The 5779-nt window shown below is 32.0% G+C and overlaps 1 pseudogene; it reads right to left on the bottom strand.

The window, feature by feature from the left end:
* Positions 1-3129: 3129 nt before the first annotated feature.
* LOC119569475 lies at positions 3130-5393 on the bottom strand (annotated as a pseudogene).
* Positions 5394-5779: the final 386 nt, after the last annotated feature.

Consider the following 5779-nt stretch of genomic DNA (forward strand, 5'->3'; position numbering starts at 1 on the left):
TTATATAATATATAAAATATATAAAATAATATATATATTATATTATATATTTAATATATATATATAGGTATAAGGGGGGGAATGAAATACCTTATTTACACATAAATATATATATAAAATATATATATATTAATATATATATATATATATAAATATTTTACATATATATATATATATATTAAAATATATATATATAAAATTATATATATATATATTTTATGTGTGTTTTGTGTGGGGGGTGTTGTGTTGGGGTTTGTGTGTGTTGGGGGTGTGTGTATGTATACCTATATTTTAAAATACATAAAAAAATAGATAAGTAAAGAAAAACAGGGCCTATTGATATGTATTGATTTTTAAAAACGGCAGATAAGGGAAGGGAAAAACTTTTTATAATGTATAGCATGCTTTAAACTGTGTGGATATATATATATTTAAAAACATTATGTATATATATGTATCTATATAAACCAAAATGGGAATATTTATATATAATTATTTTATATATATAAAAATATTATATAATATATAATAAAGTTTTGGTTTTTATGCAAATTATATATAAATATATGTTATATACATATGTATGATATGGTTTTAATTACGTGGTTTTGATTACAAAATAATATATATTTTTTTTTTTAATATATATAATATATATAATATATAATATTATTTCAAATATACCTGCACACAAACCACACACACACAACCCCACACACACACACACACACACATTTATCTATTTTATTTATTTCAAAAATCTTATATCTAAATTTTATCTATCTTTTATCTATCTATTTTTCTTTTTTACTATCCATCATCTATCTATCCATCTATATATCTTTTATCTATACTATATCTCTTTTCTCTTCTCTCTTCTCTTTTCTCTCTCTTCTCTCTCTCCTCTTCTTCTTATATATATATATATATATTATTATATAATAAAAAAAATATATATTATAAATATATATTATATACCCCATGCACACACACAGACATACACATTTTTCTATTAAAATTTTTTTCAAAAAATCTTAGTTATCCTAATCACAGATAGATATTAATAAGTATATATAATAGCAGAATTTGGTAAAAGGGAAAATGTTATATGTATTTTACTTTTAAATTATATGCATATATATGGATCATAAAATGTAAATACATAGATGGAAAATGTATATATTAATACTATAAAAAGTATTTATATATAAAAATTTTAAAATATATATATATATATATATATATAGATATATAATTTTAAAATATGATATGTATTTTATATTTGGGTTTATTTAATGTATATTTCTATATAAAATAATATATAATATATATATATTAAAAATATATATATATATATATATTTAATATATAAGGGTTTTATATATATTTTATATTTATAATATTAAAATATATAAAAATTATATATATATATTTATATATATATAAAATAATATTGCATAAATATTATATCCCTTATATAGCATGTATATATATGCATTTTTATATAAATTTTAAAAGGTTTTGAGGGATATATTTTAGAGAGGAAAAAATATTTATTATCAAATTAAAAAAAAAGGTTTATATTATATATATATAAATATTTTAATATATATATATATATATATATATATAATATTTTTTCTATTTATGTGGGAAAAAATCTTAGGTTTTTCTAAGATATTTTTAAACAATAGATAAAAATTAAAAAATAAATTTATTTCATTAAAATATATAAATTTTTTTATTTATTTAAATTTTTTTATTTTACCTATTTATTTCCCAAAAAAAATCTTAGTTATCACTAATCATGGGCCAAGTTTAGCTGCCCCCTTTCCCAAATCACTTTTTTTTTTTATATTACATAATAGAAAAATAATTTAGTGTTTCGCACACACACACACAAATATATGTATATATAAATATTTAAATTAAAAATATTTATATATATATATAAAATTTATATAAAAATATAAAATAATATATATTTTAAAATATATATATATATATAGTTGTGTGGGGTGTGTGTTGGGGTGTGTGGGGGGGGGTGTGTGTGGGTGTGTGGGGTGTGTGTGTTTGGGGTTTTTGGGTGGGTGTGTGTGGGTGTGTGTGTGTTTTGTGTATACCCGATAATATTATATAAAATTTATATATATATATAAATATAAATATTATATTTTAAAATATGTAATATATAAAAAATACACAAACACCACCCCACATAAATCATTTTCTTTTATATATTATATAATTATATATTTTATAATATTATATAATATAATAAAACATATATATGTGGGTGTTTGTTGTGTGGGGGGCGATGGTGTGTTGTTAAGTATATGAAAGTATATATAACATATTCTATGTATGTATATATCAATTTAAAATTTTTGTTTTAAAAATAGGGGTTGTATTTATGCCCCCACACACACACACACACACCCCCACACAAAACACACACACCCCACAAACATTTAAAATAGGGGAAAATATATATAATATTAATTAAAATATGAAAATATAATATATATAATAAAATTTTTAATATATATTATATATAAAATAATATAGTTACACACACACAGACACACACACGCAATAAAAATACGTATAAACTGTGTTATAGCAATAATCTAATTTTATTATGAGAGCAACTTTAATAAAAAATACCCTTTATTTATGCGACATGGCTTGTCAGGATTGGGGTTTTCTTTCGGAAACACCCTGACTTCGGCATTGCAAATGAACCCTTTAAAGGGGGAATCATTTTTTCAAAAAGTTTTTTCCCTGGTTTAAAAGGGTTTTTTGTCTTAAACTCTGAAGTCCTTTGGGAAATTTTTATTAAAAAATTTTGGGTTTAAAAATGGAAAATCCCAAAAGCCATGAAAAACTCTGTATGAAGTAAAGGGGAAAAAAAAACTGTTGATCGCTTTCAGACAGAGAGTTAAAAGTGGTATTCCTATGCAGTAAAAAATGTTTCTTTACTGTACCATCAGCCAAAAGACAATAGTGATCTTTTTTTTGAAAATGTTTTAAGCAAAAAATATCTTGAAGTAAAAAGATGGGAAAATCATTTTTTCTTTTTGTTTTGTGAGGCTATCCCCCGGCCCCTTAAAAAGCTAAAAAACCCAACTAATGATGGGTACGACTGCCTGTAGAGAATAAGGAAAATACAGTGTCATTTTTTCTAAGGTTTTTCTCTTCATTTCTATTTTATTGGTTTAAAAATTTTTTATATTCTTCTTTTTTTTGTTGTTTTCTTTGCATATCTGGTTTAAAGGAAATTTTTCAATACCCTGAATTTATTGGGTTTTTTGACCCCCACCCCCCTTTTCTGTTAAATTCACTCCCAAAAAGGAATGAAGTCAAGTATAACACGTGTTTTAAAAACCCGAAAGAAAATCCGGACTGAAAGCCCTTTCTCTTCGTTTCACGATCCCTTCATAATTAGCGGCCCGCCGTTTAAGACCCTAACCAATTTTGGGGCTGTTTACACAGTTTTAAGGTGAAAGAGGGAAAGTTTGCCTACGACCTGCGATGTGTGACTCCCCGGAAAGTTTTGAGGGTTCCCGCAGCTTTTTGGGTTTTTGTTACAGGGGGGTGGCAGCGGGCAGGTAACAAATTTCTGGGCGGAAGGTTGGGCGGAATTTCCCCAGGGGGAAACAAACTCCTACAGGTGTTGTGTCTCCTGCAGCTGCTTTGGGCAAAAAAACCGGTTTTTCTTCCGCTACCAAAAAATAAAAGTAGTTCTTTTCCGTCTTTATCACGTAAGTAAGGGTTCCCACAAGTTTTCCCTCAGCATCAGTTCCTCAGTTTCCCTGGGAAAAAACCATCAGAACAAAAACAAACTTGTACGAAAACATCTGTTGAAAAGTCGGTCCCCCCCTCCAGACTCAGCGAGTGAGACTCCCGCTAGAGCATTGGTTTTTCTTCAGAGGGGAACAGGAAAAATACGTCCAAATTGGAATTCCAGTTTTTGCCCCCGGGAAAAAAAATGGTCCTTGAGGAAGGGGTCTCCCCTTTGCAATGTAGCCGGGGGTCAGCTCCCGGGAACGTACTGGGAATTTCCCCATTTTTCGTCCCATCAGCAATAAAGGAATACCTTCCCTTGCCCTTGTTCTGTGCGGCTGCACTTTCATGTCGTGAGCTACTCTGAGTCTCGTAGGAGAAAGAGTAGCTTCCATCGTCAAGGGAAGACTTCTACTTGTGCTTCTTCAGCTGGTGCTGCTGGGGCAGCAGGCTTGGAATGGGCATCAGGTCGTGAAGAGCCAGAGATGCACTTTTGGTTGACACAACAGTTGGACTGGAAGACTGGGTATGAGACTCAGAACTTGGCACATCTGGGGCACAGGTAAGTGGTCACCTTCAGCAACAAACCGGTAGCAGATCCAGCAACATAGTTCACAGTCCTTCTAATTCCATCATCAGCATCAAAGCTGAAAGTTCCCTGTACGTTAAGGTTGGGATCAGCACTTTCGGATCGCGAGCTTTGACCAGCATCATAACTGAAAGAGTAAGAGGCGTCCCTTGGAGCGGAGTCACGTGGGGAACTGTATGTGGCACCAGTCAGAGGGCTACCACTTACAGAACCAGAAGTGGCAGCGGCAAGCTTGTTAGCCTCTTCCTCAGACAGAACAGGAAGAATGCGTCCAGTTGGAATACCAGTCTCTGCGCCTGGAAACAGATGGTCCTTGAGGAAGGGAGTCTCTTCAGCAATGTAACCAATGTCAGCTCCAGCAACGTACTGGATTTCCCGATTTACGTCATCATCAGCAATAAAGGAATACCTTCCCTTGACGTTGTTGAGAGCATCTGCTGCTTCTTGACGTGAGCTTCTCTGAGTCTCGTAGGAGAAAGAATAGCTTCCATCACCAAGAGCAGAGCTTTGTACTTGAGCTTCTTCAAGTGGTGCTGATACGGCTACAGGCTGTGAAGGAGCACCTGACTGGGAGGCGACTGCAGACTGCGAAGGAGCGGGAGGAGCATCATAAGTGGAAGCCGCACTTTTGGTCGAGACGAGAGGAGCAGTGTCAGCCACTGGGGCAACTGGCAGATGAGATCCGCTGACAAGGAAGCCTTGGTCATTAGCTGTATAATCCAGCTTTAGTCTGCCCGGATGCATCCTTGTATCCAAACGAGCCAAAGACGTCCCCGGGAGCATTTGCCATTGCAGACTCATAGGCTCCGTCACCAGTGTCGTAGCCATACTTGAAGGTCCCGTCGTCGTGGAGAACATAGTATTGTGCCCTGGCACCGACGCCTACGGTCGGAATCTTGTACTCGGCATCAGGACGTGGAAAACTCAGCGTGCTAACCACCGCCACGGACAACACGGTCTGAAAAGAAAGCGAATCTGTATACATTTTTGCATCAGGAACATTTGTATCAGAAGCCATTTGGCTTGAAATTGAAGAGTTCCTTACCATTGTAATTTGATCGTAATCATAGACATTTTCCATTTAATATGGAACATTTGTATTACAAAGCAGTTTATATGATTTTATCAGTAAGTCAAATACTTGCACATTTACACTTCAAAATCTACATATTGCATGTGTATAAGCCTGTGTTCCCCTACTTCGACTGTAATCCAGCTCGGGATCCACGACGGTGAAAATAGAGTATACGGCTCTAGCAAAGAGGACAAGAATATGATAATACAAATAAAGCAACATAAGCCCCACAGACATAAATATAATAATATTACAACATATATATGTAATTTTTAGCATTTAAAGAGACAAAAAATTTAAATATATAATATATAATATATAATATATTT

This window comes from Penaeus monodon, unplaced genomic scaffold (assembly GCF_015228065.2).
Source record: "Penaeus monodon isolate SGIC_2016 unplaced genomic scaffold, NSTDA_Pmon_1 PmonScaffold_15562, whole genome shotgun sequence".
In the NCBI taxonomy this organism is placed as follows: Eukaryota; Metazoa; Arthropoda; class Malacostraca; order Decapoda; family Penaeidae; genus Penaeus; species Penaeus monodon.